A 16073-nucleotide genomic window follows, 5' to 3' on the forward strand; every position below is an offset into this window, starting at 1 on the left:
TTTGGTGCTCCACACTGCATCCTGGCTCCCTGGGACCTGCACCCCCAACCATGGCTTCACAGAGGGCAGTACACCTCCGTGTGTTCCCTCTACTCTGACTTCCTCATCTGGGAGACGGGAGACCTGGGGCACTGTGTGGGCTGAGCTCCTCTCTGCTGCCTATAGGAAGGTGGGGAAAGGGCCACTTTCTATCTAAATGAATAAAGAACATGTCTGGGGGTCAGAAGCAAAGTGGCGATAGCTGAAATGGTTAGCTTTCTGAAGGGGCCTGGAAAAAAGATCTCAGGTGTTTTTTGGAAAAGCAGCTGCATCGTTCCAGTCGTGGAGTGAGTTTTATAGCCAAAGAACAAATGTAGACACCATCCCTGCAGCTCAGACTCTCAAGGTTTGTGGTTGAAAAGTTCACTAAATGGATTTCCAAAGGATGATGGCAGATTCTTTTTTTTTCCCCTCTAGTTTTATTTATTTATTTTTAAAAGCTCCAAAATTTGAAAATTTTTTTGTGTTTGTTTAGTTTCAGGGGTAGAATTGCATATAACAGCCAGTTCTCATTATATCATGTGCCCTCCTTTTGCGTCTGCCTGTCTGTCGCCGAAACACAACATGTCAGCTCATGTGCCCTCCTTAATGCCTGTCACCCATTTAACCCCAGTAGTAGAAGATGAGGTCAAAAAGGAGAGGCTGAAAGGGAATAAGTTAACACAGATGTGGAAGATTGACATAGTTATTGCAGTTATTATCAAGGCATTTGTTAAACATCCTCCTCCATCCAATAGACTGTTTTAAGATCTGCCAAAATTAAGGGTGACTCCCATCTCTGGCAGATCTTACTAGATTTTTTTTTTTTTTTTTTTTTAAGATCCCGATGAAACTAATGTGAAGGGCTAGGCCAGAAGAACTTCACTGTCCCCTTTATGTGCCATGAGTTGCAACACCAAGCTGTATAGCTGGATATTAAACTTCAGCTCCTGCTCACTGCTTGGTGGTGGGGGCTCTTCAATTATCTGCCTGGTTTAGGACCTGGGCTGGCAAAAAAGAGAGTATGTTCTCACCCGTTTTTCAGTCCTTTCTTCCAGGCCAGAACTGTGGGCCTCTAGTGAAATAATTATTCAGTTTTCTTACTCCATGAAGGCACAAAAAAAAAGATACTTTAACAGTAATCTTAAAATGCAAAAAATAAGTCCCAACGGGGGAGGCTTCTCCAAGGGAATATAAAAACTTTCCATGTCTTCGTGATTTGTGGAAATATGTCTCTTATAAGACTCCCACCTACCCAGACTCGTGCTGACCCCTGATTCAAAACAGAAGGCACTGGTGGTTGATTCTGCTTCTCTAGAGAAAGGGAAACATGATGGGACTGTCAGCTCTCAAGTGCGGAAGATTTTCCAGAGTGTCTTCAATAGAAATGGAAAAGGTATTTAAGTTTTAATTGAAAAATTGCATGTGTTAAAATTAGTATGTCCGCAGATTAAGAACCTGTAAGGGTTTTTCATTAGAATGGGGGAGGCAGCCGGGTTGCCCAGGTAGTGTTAAGCATCTGCCTTCAGCTCAGGTCATGATCCTAGAGTCCTGGGATCCAGTCCAGTGGTGTTGGGCTCCCTGCTCCGTGGGGAGCCTGCTTCTCCCTCTCCCTCTGCCTGCCACTCCCCGTTTGTGCTCTCTAATAGATAAAATCCTTAAAAGTAATAATTAAAATGGGAATAATTGCTCATTTGCGGGTGATAGGATATTGAATCTTGCCCCTCCTTTATATCATGGGCAGAGAATGATTTGTCTTAATTATTGTTAACATTTCGCTTATTTTATCACTATTCGGATTGTTATTACTGTTTTAGATAAATGGGCAGAGCACAGGTGGCCCGGCAAGAGGGCCACGGATCCCCAGACTGCCACCCCTACCCCACGTGCGGTTTCTACGGCGGCGCAGGGGCTTCTGGGGATTGTAGTCCACAGGCTTCTCGCGCCTGCGCTGTGGGCCCGGGAGCTCGCTGTGGGCGGCATTGTTCGGGGCGCTGAGGTGAGTCAGGCCGGGACCGCGCCCCCCTTCGGAGGCGTCCCGAGCGAGGAGGGGGAAAGGTGTGTGTGTTGCTGGGACCGGCCCTATCGACGTGTGGGAGGAGTTGGAAGCGGGGACTGGTGGCCAATGGAGGAGCCTCCTGGGCGGGGCGGAGTGTCGAGGGGGTCGCCCGGCATTCCCTGGGAGGAGGTGGGAGGACTGGAGCCGGGTTTGGGGGAACTGACTCCGGCAGCGCCTCTGCAGGCTCGGGATCGGGGCTGTGCGTCCCCGCGTCGGGGTTGCTGTCAGTCTCGGAATGTGCGTCTCTGGCCCGGGACCGGCACAGGAGGGCGTTGGCTCAGGTTTGAGGGTTAACGGTTTGGGCCAAGCATCCCCTGACTGTGGAGAGGGATTGGCTCCGGCCGTCATCCCCGAGTGTGGGGACGGCTTGGGCTCCTCATTCCTGGCCTCGCTTGGCTCAGCAGCCCTAGATGCTCTTGGATTCTGAAGTTTGGGATTTGGCAGATTTCTCTTGAGTCTTGGATCTCCGAGTTTGGGACTTGGCAGGTCCGACTCTAGGGGGGCATCTTTGTTACCCAAAATCCATCTTTGTTCACTACTTGGTGGGTGTTGAGGCAAAAGACACAACTAAAGCCGGATTATAGGAAAAGGAAGGATTTTCCTTGCTACAAGTAAAGGGGACGGGGGGGGGGGGGGGGGGGGGGGGCGGGCGGTATTTTCCAAAGCAGGGTCTCCTGGAATAACAAAACTGGGGAAGTTTTAAGCTAATGGCTCATACATATTCATGAAGGGGCTTGCGTGCAATGAGAAATTCAGCCTGGAATTGGGGGACAAAAGTCATCCCTAAGGTAACAGAGCCCAGGTCTAATCAAAGTCATGAGGGCAAGGGTCAGCATCATCAGTTCTCTGGATCCAGTTGGTCTGGTATCTCGGTGCTCAAGTGGCTTTAGATCCTAAAAAGATAACTCAAGAGTGTGCTTCCCCTCACTTCACTTTGGAATCAGCACCATAGAGTTTACCATTGATTGATTGTTCCTGACCTGAGCAGGCTATCTCCAGCTTGATAGTGACTGTTTATTTTTATACTCTTAAGTTCCTTTAATAAAAAAAAAAAAAGATTTTATTTATTCATGAAAAGCACACAGAGAAAGGCAGAGACAAACAGGGAGGAGTAGGCTCCCCGCGGGGAGCCCGATGCGGGACTCGATCCAAGGACCCCGGGATCACACCTGAGCCAAAGGCAGATGCTCAACCACTGAGCCCAGCAGGTGCCCCTTTTTTGTTCCTTTAAATTACTAACTACTGAGGTCTATTGTGCAATTTCAACATATCCCAGGAAGTTCTGTGAGGAAGGTGCTTTGGGCATAGTGCCAGTCAGGCTTAGATCTCAAGATGGCCAGGACCTAGAATGACTGAACTGACTTTTTTTATGTCAAGAAGCTATGTCTCCTCTTTCTTGGGGGACCCCTAACTCTTTCTGCTTACCTCTTGACTTTTCTCCTCTCTCTGATTAGAAATCTGGTCTCTGAATACTGTTTGAAGAGAATTGCCTCAAATTATAAACCCCATCCTCACCTTGCATGTAGTGAGGCAGGGAATGGAGACTTTGAGGCTTATGGGATACAGAGCAAATGGCAGATTGCTCAATTGCTGTCAACAAATTAGAAATCTGAGGGGCATCTGAGTGGCTCAGCAGTTGAGCATCTGCCTTTGGCTCAGGGCGTGATGCCAGGGGTCTGGGGATCAAGTCCCTCATTGGGCTCCCTGCAGGGAGCCTGCTTCTCCCTCTGCCTGTGTTTCTGCCTCTCTCTCTCTTCCCTCTGTGTGTGTGTGTGTGTGTCTCATGAATAAATAAATAAAATTTTTAAAAATTAGAAATTTGAACAGTGACTCTACATTTGATAAAATCAGAGAATTGATGTTAATTATTTTAGGTGTGATATTAGCACTTTTAGAACTATTTCATATCTTTTAGAACAACATAATGAAGTATTTCTGGATTACACAATATGGTGAATATGGTGTCAGGGATATGCTTCCAAATAATATGTATGTGGGCAGTGGGTAGAGGTATAGTTAAAACAAGAGAGACCAAGTGTTGATAATTGCTTAAACTGCATGATTGGTACCTGGGGGTTCATTAGACTATTCTATCTACCTCTGCATGTGTTTGAAATTCTTATGATAAAATATTTTTGAAACAATTTTCCAGTTAACCAGCTAGGAAGTGCCCTGAGAAAGCAGAAAAAGTTGGATTTACTCGTAGTTGCGTATAGTATGTGGTGGCTAGATGTTGCGAATTCCCCCTCAAACTAGACCCCTGGGCCCTGGGAGTCACTGTGAGTTCAGGGGTGTGGTCAGAGCATCAGATGTTTCAATAAAATCCTGAAGTTTTCTTCTTTTCGTAATGAAACTGATTCATAGGTATTTTATGTCTCTTCTTTCCTTTTGAGAATGGGATAATTTTATCTTCTATCTCTGCAAACATAGGTGTGTTTTTCAACACCTCAAACCTAATATTTCCAAAACTGAGCTCCTGATCCTCTACAGAACTGGCCGCTATAAAACCTTCCCCATTTCTGTTAATGGCAGCTCCATCCTTTGAGTCATTGAGGCCAGAGCCTCCTCTCCCTGCTTTCCACCCCAGATGCAAGTGATCAGCAGATCCCATTGACTGTATCTTCAATATAAAAGCAGACCCCAGCAATTTCTCACTGCCTCCACCGCTACTTCCCTGACCCAAGGCACCATCGTCCCTTGCTGGGATTATCATGATAACCTCCTACCTGGTCTTCCTGCTCTCCTTCTTGCCTTCCTTAGTCCATTCTTAACAGCAGCCAGAGAAATCCTGTTGATAACTACATTACATCATGTAGTTATCAAGTTCAGAATCATTCCATTGTTCCCATCTAATGAAGGTAACAGCCAAAGTCCTTAAAACAGCCTAGAAGACTGCATTCCATCTGGCTCATGTTTACTTCTATTTCATGTCTGATGGCTCATTCCCTGACTCATTTCACTTCAGCCACATGCCATGTATGCTGCCACTTCTGGGTGTTGATGCTCACTTGCTGTCCCCTCTGTCTAGAATGCTCTTCAGACACATGTTTGTATTGTTCATTCCCTGACTTTGTTGGGCCTTTACCTACAGATCACCCCCGTGAGTCTTCTCCTGACCACCCCATTTCATTTCCTATCCTCCTGCCACAATTTTTTCCTTCATAGCCCTATATCTCCAGTGTCTGGATCACTGCCTCGCATATAGTACGCACTTAAGAAATATGTGTTGAAGGAAGAAATGCCATTCTTGTTCTCTCTGAGCTTATAGCCGAAGGTGGAAGATGATTAAGCAGCTGTCGTATAGTGTTATAATAGGAGAAATGCCAGCCACAGTACATATCTGCCATGGTCTCAATATTTGTATCCTCTGAAATTCATATGTTGGAATCCTAAGGCCCAATATGATGGTATTAAGAGGTAGGCTTTGAAAAGTGGTCATGGCATGAAGGCAGAGCCCCCATGAACTAGATCAATGCCCTTATGAAAGGGGCTCTAGAGAACTCCCCTGCCCATTCTGCCATGTGAAGATACAAGAAGTCTGTGATCCAGAAGAGGGCCCTCACCTAATGGTGCTGGCACCCTCATCTTGGACTTCCAGCCTCCAGAACTATGAGAAATAAATTTCTGTTGTTTATAAGCCACTCAGTATGTGGTAGTCTGTTATAGCAGCTTGAACAGATGAAGATAGTACCTAAAATGGTGATGGTTATCAAGGAGGACTTCCTGAAGAAGTAATACCCAAACTGGGACTTGAAGGATGGTAATAGTAGTAATACAGCGTTTAGACTCTGAGATTCTCCAGGATTTGGCCCCTGTTCATGTTCCCGCATTATCCTAGCCACCCTGCCCTGTGAGTCTGCGTTCTGGTCTGTACTCAGTGCGTCCTGGCCTTTGATGGGACCCCACGTGTGTGTGTGTGTGTGTGTGTGTGTGTGTTTTGCCCACACTGCCATTGTTGCTCATTAGCCTTTTCCTTCCTTGTGAGTTTGGCAAGTGCCTATTGTTTCTTCAGGCATCAACTACACAGCTCAATTATCATCTCTCAAAAGCCTCCCTGACCAGGAGGGGTTGTGTTGGATTCCTGTTCCTTGGGTCTTTGTTCAGTTATGTGGAATGTCTGTTGCAGTCCTTCTCACATCCCAGTGAATTTATTTGCTCACCTCTCTGCCTCCTCGTTTGCCTACTTTTAGATCAGGGACTGAATTTTACTTTTACATCTGGGGCTCTTAGCATGCAACCCTGTACCCAAGAGCCAACACGTATTGATTGGTTGTTGTACACTAGACACTGCTCTGAGAGCTTCACGTGTAATGACTTACTGAGTTCCCACACAACACTAAGAAATAGGTTCTCTCAACATCCTGTCTTATACACAGGAAGAAACTGAGGCACCAGGAGATAGTTTGCCCAAGGGCACACAGCCAATGGATGGTGAAGCCAGGCCTCAGACCTAGGCAGACTGGTCTCAGAGTCTTTTTTTTTTTTTTTAAACAGCTAAGCTCTGCTGCCTTTTCTGAGTCAGCACTGAATGCGTGGGTCACATACAGGCAGTTTTCCTTGCACTTTTGATCTCGTGATCTGATCTTTTCAGTCTGAGAATTAAGTCTGGCAAAGGCCCAAACTTCTCCATTCATTCATCTATTTGGCACCTATTGCTACATGTACATGACTAGCATAATTTCCACTCATCAAAAGCACACATTACAGGAGAGAAAACAAAAAGTAACCAGAAAAATTGCCGTACAATGTGAAGAGTTATAGTGGGTGTCAGTACAAGATCTTGTGATCTGACCAAAGAAATAAGAATGATTCCCATGGACAGGGAATTTGGGAAGATCATTAGAAAAGCCCTCCCAGGGGTGCCTGGGTGGCTCAGTGGTTAAGCATCTGACTTTGGCGCAGGTCATGATCCCGGGGTCCTGGGATCAAGTCCCACATTGGGCTTCCTGCAGGGAGCCTGCTTCTTCCTCTGCCTGTGTCTCTGACTCTCTCTGTGTGTCTCTCATGAATAAATAAATAAAATTTTTTTAAAAAGAAAACTAAAAAAAAAAAAAAAGAGAGAAAAAGAAAAAAAGAAAAAAGAAAACTCTCCCATAGTCCTGTCCTTTGTAGTCACTTGGACTGGCCAGTGATGGGCTTTGTCACATTCACACAGCCATGCCTCACCAGTCTTACATTTTGTTTGTTTGTTGTTTAAAGATTTATTTATTCGAGAGAGCATGTGGGGGTAGGGAGGGGCAGAGGGAGAGAGTGTCTCAAGCAGACACCCCACTGAGCGTGGAGCCCCATGTGGGGCTTGATCCCAGGACTCTGAGATTGTGACCTGAGATTGTGACCTGACCAAGAGTTGGATGCTTAACTGACTGTGCCGCCCAGACACCCTTTAGAGATTTTAGTTGTTGTTTTGTTTTTTGTCTTTTTTTTTTTTTAGATTTATTTATTTGAAAGAATGAGGAAGAGGCAGAAGGAGGGAATCTTCAAGCAGATTCCCTACTCAACAAAAAGCCTGACATGGGGCTTGATCCATGAGATCATAACCCTGAGCTTGAAACTAAGAGTTGTATGCTCAACTGACTAAGCTACCCAGACACCCCCAGCCTTAGGATTTTGGATAAGCTTTCTGAGGGTATGACTGCTGTATACATTTGTGCAGGTTGGGTTCTGCACAAGGAGACCACATTGAAGCTGTGCCATTCACATAGAAAACACACACAGTTTTTCAACAAGTAGCAGCAAAAGTGCTTTGTTTCTTTGTTCTAACAAAAGTAGTATAAGAATTTTCCAACAGGTGGGAGAAAAGCATCTTAAAGAAGGGATGCATTTTTCTAATCAGTCCAAAGGTAAATGAGCATAGACAAGAGATAGCCCTGCCACAGGCCCTTAGAGCTGAAGTTAGATCTCATAGAGTCCTTTGGCTCAGATACTCACAGATCCACAGATAGACACTTTTGTCATTATCACATGACATTTACTCTCATGCACATGGAAGAAATGGCCTTTATCCTGTTCCCCAGGTGATTACACAGGATTGCTAGGTACATCCGAAAGAGTTCAGGTTAGTCTCTCTCCTCATCCTGGATCCTCTAGAAATTCTAAGAAAAAGAGCCAGGAATTTAGAAGCAGGATTTTGGGGAAGAACTTGGGGCTTAGAATTCTGACTGTGTTTCTGGGCAATTGCAGTTCCAAATTCAACTGCTGCTTTCCCCATGGATCCTCTTCCCCTCAAGAGGTTGCTGTGGGGCACCTGGGTGGCTCAGTGGTTCAGTGTCTGCCTTTGGCTCAGGGTGTGATCCTCAGGTCTGGGATTGAGTCCTGCATCAGGCTCCCCCTGGGGAGCCTGCTTCTCCCTCTGCCTGTGTCTCTGCCTCTCTCTGTGTGTCTCTCATGAATAAATAAATGAAATCTTTTTTAAAAATGACGTTTCTATGAATACCTGGTCTCTATCCTGCTGCAGTGACTCAGATAAGAGTGATGATCAGATTGAGTGAGTGAGAGGAGCATTTGCGGGGGGAGAGCTGCATACACCTGGGCAGGGTCTCAGGGCATCATGCACCACATTCTCTTTGTTTCCCACTTCCAGTTCCACTTTACCTTTTTAGCCGGCCATCTGGCCTGGTTGTCTTCAGTCAGTGGGAAGTCAGAACCTGGGAGTTTGGAGAGAGAGAGAAGAGTGAGTTGGAGTATCCAGTCCTCCAGTTCTCTCTCTATAGGCTGGCTGCACTTCTCAACAAAAAGTTACAGTTCCTGCCAAGGACATTTTGCACACAGTACTCTGTTCCAGCTCCAGGGAATCCCCCTCCTGTTACCCCTTCAGGCCCAGAAGTAGTAATGACACCTTCCTGTCACTCCCAGCATAGTGCCTTCTCCCCTGTGGTTTCCTTACACCCAGCCTACACCACTGTGTAAGTAGTCTGTTTATCAATTGCCTGCCTCAAACTTGAATGTGCCATCTGGTTCCTACCAGGTCCCAACTTTATAAAAGCGGGGAGGGCTTGAAACCAGAAATCTAGGAAACCAAACTCCATCCCATATATGTGTGAGTGCATGTGTGTCCATGTGTGCATGTAAATCAACCTGACCCATTGCTGGCTCTTCAGGGAGAACAGATTTTGGAAGAGGAGAACCTGGTGTGCTTGTGTCTTTGCATGAGCACCTAGTATATCAGAGCAGATTCTATTTATGTGTTTGTTAATCTCAAGAAACTCTGAGTGCTTGATAAATGGCAGGATCTTTACCAGGTACAGCAGATAAAGGACTAAGGCTTGGTTTTGTCTTCAGGATTTATAGGTTTTTTTGGGACAGGGTTAGAGAGAAATGTTACTTGGTAGGTTTTATAAAACTATGTGATTGACACCATACTAGGAGATTTAGCAAATCTTTGTTGGAGCCCAGAATAAGGGTGATTGAAGCTTTCTAATAAAGGCAGTGAAGGAGGGGTGGAAGAGTGAAAATTTGCAAAAAGTCAATTCATATTCTATTAACCTGATTCTGTCACCCTGTAAGCTGCTAGAACATGCAGCTCAAAGGAAGGCCACCAGGCTGGTGGCAGTTGGAGAACTAAATGTTACTGCTCTATGACCAGATAATTTCAGAAATTGAGTGTATACATTTAAAAATTTGTAGAACAGTTTCAGTGATCATATGATGATTGATTACTCGAATTTTATTTTTATTTTTTTAAAGATTTTATTTATTAACGAGATGCACAGAGAGCGAGGCAGAGACATAGGCAGAGGGAGAAGCAGGCTTCCTGTGGGAAGCCCAATGTGGGTCTTGAGTCCAGGACCCCAGGATCACAACCTGAGCCAAAGGCAGACACTGAACCACTGAACCACCCAAGTACCCTTTAATCACTTTTAAATGGGCTTGAAATTTATGTCTCTGTATTTCCTTTTTCTATAAATTTCTTTTAAACTGTATTTTACCAAAATATTAGTGAAAATAATATGAAACTTGTCCTTTACCACAGATAGTTTTATTTTATTTTTAAAATAAATTTATTTTTTATTGGTGTTCAATTTACCAACATACAGAATAACACCCAGTGCTCATCCCGTCAAGTGCCCCCCTCAGTGCCCATCACCCATTCACCCCCACCCCCCGCCCTCCTCCCCTTCCACCACCCCTAGTTCATTTCCCAGAGTTAGGAGTCTTTATGTTCTGTCTCCCTTTCTGATATTTCCCACACATTTCTTCTCCCTTCCCTTATATTCCCCTTCACTATTATTTATATTCCCCAAATGAATGAGAACATATAATGTTTGTCCTTCTCCGATTGACTTCACTCAGCATAATACCCTACAGTTCCATCCACGTTGAAGCAAATGGTGGGTATTTGTCGTTTCTGATGGCTGAGTAATATTCCATTGTATACATAAACCACATCTTCTTTACCCATTCATCTTTCGATGGACACCGAGGCTCCTTCCACAGTTTGGCTATTGTGGACATTGCTGCTATAAACATTGGGGTGCAGGTGTCCCGGCGTTTCATTGCATCTGTATCTTTGGGGTAAATTCCCAACAGTGCAATTGCTGGGTCGTAGGGCAGGTCTATTTTTACTCTTTGAGGAATCTCCACACAGTTTTCCATAGTGGCTGCACCAGTTCACATTCCCACCAACAGTGTAAGAGGGTTCCCTTTTCTCCGCATCCTCTCCAACATTTGTGGTTTCCTGCCTTGTTAATTTTCCCCATTCTCACTGGTGTGAGGTGGTATCTCATTGTGGTTTTGATTTTTATTTCCCTGATGGCAAGTGATGCAGAGCATATTCTCATGTGCATGTTGGCCATGTCTATGTCTTCCTCTGTGAGATTTCTCTTCATGTCTTTTGCCCATTTCATGATTGGATTGTTTGTTTCTTTGGTGTTGAGTTTAATAAGTTCTTTATAGATCTTGGAAACTAGCCCTTTATCTGATATGTCATTTGCAAATATCTTCTCCCATTCTGTAGGTTCTTTTAGTTTTGTTGACTGTATCCTTTACTGTGCAAAAGCTTCTTATCTTGATGAAGTCCCAAAAGTTCATTTTTGCTTTTGGTTCTTTTGCCTTTGTGGATGTATCTTGCAAGAAGTTACTGTGGCCGAGTTCAAAAAGGGTGTTGCCTGTGTTCTCCTCTAGGATTTTGATGGAATCTTGTCTCACATCTAGATCTTTCATCCATTTTGAGTTTATCTTTGTGTATGGTGCAAGAGAGTGGTCTAATTTCATTCTTCTGCATGTGGATGTCCAATTTTCCCAGCACCATCTATTGAAGAGACTGTCTTTCTTCCAGCGGATAGTCTTTCCTCCTTTATCGAATATTAGTTGACCATAAAGTTCAGGGTCCACTTCTGAGTTCTCTATTCTGTTCCATTGATCTATGTGTCTGTTTTTGTGCCAGTACCACACTGTCTTGATGACCACAGCTTTGTAGTACAACCTGAAATCTGGCATTGTGATGCCCCCAGATATGGTTTTCTTTTTTAAAATTCCCCTGGCTATTCGGAGTCTTTTCTGATTCCACACAAATCTTAAAATAATTTGTTCTAACTCTCTGAAGAAAGTCCATGGTATTTTGATAGGGATTGCATTAAACGTGTAAATTGCCCTGGGTAACATTGACATTTTCACAATATTAATTCTGCCAATCCATGAGCATGGAATATTTTTCCATCTCTTTGTGTCTTCCTCAATTTCTTTCAGAAGTGTTCTATAGTTTTGAGGGTATAGATCCTTTACCTCTTTGGTTAGGTTTATTCCTAGGTATCTTATGCTTTTGGGTGCAATTGTAAATGGGATTGACTCCTTAATTTCTCTTTCTTCAGTCTTATTGTTAGTGTATAGAAATGCCACTGATTTCTGGGCATTGATTTTGTATCCTGCCACACTATCAAATTGCTGTATGAGTTCTAGCAATCTTGGGGTGGAGGCTTTGGGTTTTCTATGTAGAGTATCATGTCATAGGCGAAGAGGGAGAGTTTGACTTCTTCTTTGCCAATTTGAATGCCTTTAATGTCTTTTTGTTGTCTGATTGCTGAGGCTAGGACTTCCAGTACTATGCTGAATAGCAGTGGTGAGAGTGGACATCCCTGTCTTGTTCCTGATCTTAGGGGAAAGGCTCCCAGTGCTTCCCCATTGAGAATGATATTTGCTGTGGGCTTTTCGTAGATGGCTTTTAAGATGTTGAGGAATGTTCCCTCTATCCCTACACTCTGAAGAGTTGATCAGGAATGGATGCTGTATTTTGTCAAATGCTTTCTCTGCATCTAATGAGAGAATCATATGGTTCTTGGTTTTTCTCTTGCTGATATGATGAATCACACTGATTGTTTTACAAGTGTTGAACCAGCCTTGTGTCCCAGGGATAAATCCTACTTGGTCATGGTGAATAATTTTCTTAATGTACTGTTGGATCCTATTGGCTAGTATCTTGTTGAGAATTTTTGCATTCATATTCATCAGGGATATTGGTCTGTAATTCTCCTTTTCGGTGGAGTCTTTGTCTGGTTTTGGAATTAAGGTGATGCGGGGATCCCTGGGTGGCGCAGCGGTTTGGCGCCTGCCTTTGGCCCGGGGCGCGATCCTGGAGACCCGGGATCGAATCCCACGTCGGGCTCCCGGTGCATGGAGCCTGCTTCTCTCTCTGCCTGTGTCTCTGCCTCTCTCTCTCTCTCTCTCTCTCTCTCTCTCTGTGACTATCATAAATAAAAAAAAAAAAAAAGAAAGGAATTAAGGTGATGCTGGCCTCATAGAATGAATTTGGAAGCACTCCATCTCTTTCTATCTTTCCAAACAGCTTTAGTAGAATAGGTATGGTTTCTTCTTTAAACGTTTGATAGAATTCCCCTGGGAAGCCATCTGACCCTGGACTTTTGTGTCTTGGGAGGTTTTTGATGACTGCTTCAATTTCCTCCCTTGTTACTGACCTGTTCAGGATTTCTATTTCTTCCTGTTCCAGTTTTGGTAGTTTGTGGCTTTCCAGGAATGTGTCCATTTCTTCTAGATTGCCTAATTTATTGGTGTATAGCTGTTCATAATATGTTTTTAAAATCGTTTGTATTTCCTTGGTGTTGACAGTGATCTCTCCTTTCTCATTCATGATTTTATTAATTTGGGTCTTCTCTCTCTTCTTTTTAATAAGGCTGGCTAATGGTTTATCTATCTTATTAATTCTTTCAAAGAACCAACTCCTGGTTTTGTTGATCTGTTCCACAGTTCTTCTGGTCTCAATTTCGTTGAGTTCTGCTCGGATCTTTATTAACTCTCTTCTGCTGGGTGTAGGATCTATTTGCTGTTTTTTCTCTAGCTCCTTTATGTGTAAGGTTAGCTTTTGTATTTGAGTTCTTTCCAGTTTTTGAATGGATGCTTGTATTGCGATGTATTTCCCCCTTAGGACTGCTTTTGCTGCATCCCAAAGATTTTGAACAGTTGTATCTTCATTCTCATTAGTTTCCGTGAATCTTTTTAATTCTTCCTTAATTTCCTGGTTGACCCTTTCATCTTTTAGCAGGATGGTCCTTAACCTCCATGTGTTTGAGGTCCTTCCAAACTTCTTGTTGTGTTTTAGTTCTAATTTCAAGGCATTATGGTCTGAGAATATGCAGGGGACGATCCCAATCTTTTGGTATCGGTTCAGACCTGATTTGTGACCCAGTATGTGGTCTATTCTGGAGAAAGTTCCATGGGCACTTGAGAAGAATGTGTATTCAGTTGCGTTTGGATGGAAAGTTCTGTAGATATCTGTGAAATCCATCTGGTCCAGTGTATCATTTAAAGCTCTCGTTTCTTTGGAGATGTTGTGCTTAGAAGACCTATCGAGTATAGAAAGAGCTAGATTGAAGTCACCAAGTATAAGTGTATTATATTATCTAAGTATTTCTTCACTTTGGTTATTAATTGATTTATATATTTGGCAGCTCCCACATTCGGGGCATATATATTGAGGATTGTTAAGTCCTCTTGTTGGATAGATCCTTTAAGTATGATATAGTGTCCCTCTTCATCTCTCACTACAGTCTTCGGGGTAAATTTTAGTTTATCTGATATAAGGATGGCTACCCTGCTTTCTTTTGAGGACCATTTGAATGGTAAATGGTTCTCCAACCTTTTATTTTCAGGCTGTAGGTGTCCTTCTGTCTAAAATGAGTCTCTTGTAGACAGCAAATAGATGGGTCCTGCTTTTTTATCCAGTCTGAAACCCTGCATCTTTTGATGGGGTCATTAAGCCCATTCATGTTCAGAGTTACTATTTTTTTTTTTTATTGGTGTTCAATTTACTAACATACAGAATAACACCCAGTGCCCGTCACCCATTCACTCCCACCCCCCGCCCTCCTACCCTTCTACCACCCCTAGTTCGTTTCCCAGAGTTAGCAGTCTTTACGTTCTGTCTCCCTTTCTGATATTTCCCACACATTTCTTCTCCCTTCCCTTATTTTCCCTTTCACTATTATTTATATTCCCCAAATGAATGAGAACATATAATGTTTGTCCTCCTCCGACTGACTTACTTCACTCAGCATAATACCCTCCAGTTCCATCCACGTTGAAGCAAATGGTGGGTATTTGTCATTTCTAATAGCTGAGTAATATTCCATTGTATACATAAACCACATCTTCTTTATCCATTCATCTTTCGTTGGACACCGAGGCTCCTTCCACAGTTTGGCTATAGTGGCCATTGCTGCTAGAAACATCGGGGTGCAGGTGTCCCGGCGTTTCATTGCATTTGTATCTTTGGGGTAAATCCCCAACAGTGCAATTGCTGGGTCGTAGGGCAGGTATATTTTTAACTGTTTGAGGAACCTCCACACAGTTTTCCAGAGTGGCTGCACCAGTTCACATTCCCACCAACAGTGTAAGAGGGTTCCCTTTTCTCCGCATCCTCTCCAACATTTGTTGTTTCCTGCCTTGTTAATTTTCCCCATTCTCACTGGTGTGAGGTGGTATCTCATTGTAGTTTTGATTTGTATTTCCCTGATGGCAAGTGATGCAGAGCATTTTCTCATGTGCATGTTGGCCATGTCTATGTCTTCCTCTGTGAGATTTCTCTTCATGTCTTTTGCCCATTTCATGATTGGATTGTTTGTTTCTTTGGTGTTGAGTTTAATAAGTTCTTTATAGATCTTGGAAACTAGCCCTTTATCTGATATGTCATTTGCAAATATCTTCTCCCATTCTGTAGGTTGTCTTTGAGTTTTGTTGACTGTATCCTTTGCTGTGCAAAAGCTTCTTATCTTGATGAAGTCCCAATAGTTCATTTTTGCTTTTGTTTCTTTTGCCTTCGTGGATGTATCTTGCAAGAAGTTACTATGGCCGAGTTCAAAAAGGGTGTTGCCTGTGTTCTTCTCTAGGATTTTGATGGAATCTTGTCTCACATTTAGATCTTTCATCCATTTTGAGTTTATCTTTGTGTATGGTGAAAGAGAGTGGTCTAGTTTCATTCTTCTGCATGTGGATGTCCAATTTTCCCAGCACCATTTATTGAAGAGACTGTCTTTCTTCCAATGGATAGTCTTTCCTCCTTTATCGAATATTAGTTGCCCATAAAGTTCAGGGTCCACTTCTGGATTCTCTATTCTGTTCCATTGATCTATGTGTCTGTTTTTGTGCCAGTACCACACTGTCTTGATGACCACAGCTTTGTAGTACAACCTGAAATCTGGCATTGTGATGCCCCCAGATATGGTTTTCTTTTTTAAAATTCCCCTGGCTATTCGGGGTCTTTTCTGATTCCACACAAATCTTAAAATAATTTGTTCTAACTCTCTGAAGAAAGTCCATGGTATTTTGATAGGGATTGCATTAAACGTGTATATTGCCCTGGGTAACATTGACATTTTCACAATATTAATTCTGCCAATCCATGAGCATGGAATATTTTTCCATCTCTTTGTGTCTTCCTCAATTTCTTTCAGAAGTGTTCTATAGTTTTGAGGGTATAGGTCCTTTACATCTTTGGTGAGGTTTATTCCTAGGTATCTTATGCTTTTGGGTGCAATTGTAAATGGGATTG

The 16073-nt window shown here is 43.3% G+C and overlaps 1 protein-coding gene across 3 annotated transcripts in view; it reads left to right on the plus strand.

Annotated features, from left to right (window-relative positions):
• The first annotated feature begins 1833 nt into the window (after positions 1-1833).
• The window catches only part of ZNF285 (zinc finger protein 285), a 38614-nt gene continuing 24374 nt past the window's right edge, over positions 1834-16073 (plus strand). The window contains exon 1 of one of the 3 annotated variants that reach the window (XM_038528640.1): positions 1834-2076. The gene's annotated coding sequence lies outside the window, so the exon portion shown is untranslated. Of the gene's footprint in view, positions 2077-2184; positions 2359-16073 lie in introns of those variants that run through there. The other 2 variants (XM_038528638.1, XM_038528639.1) reach the window with 2 other exon arrangements.

This window comes from Canis lupus, chromosome 1 (assembly GCF_011100685.1).
Source record: "Canis lupus familiaris isolate Mischka breed German Shepherd chromosome 1, alternate assembly UU_Cfam_GSD_1.0, whole genome shotgun sequence".
NCBI lineage: Eukaryota > Metazoa > Chordata > Mammalia > Carnivora > Canidae > Canis > Canis lupus.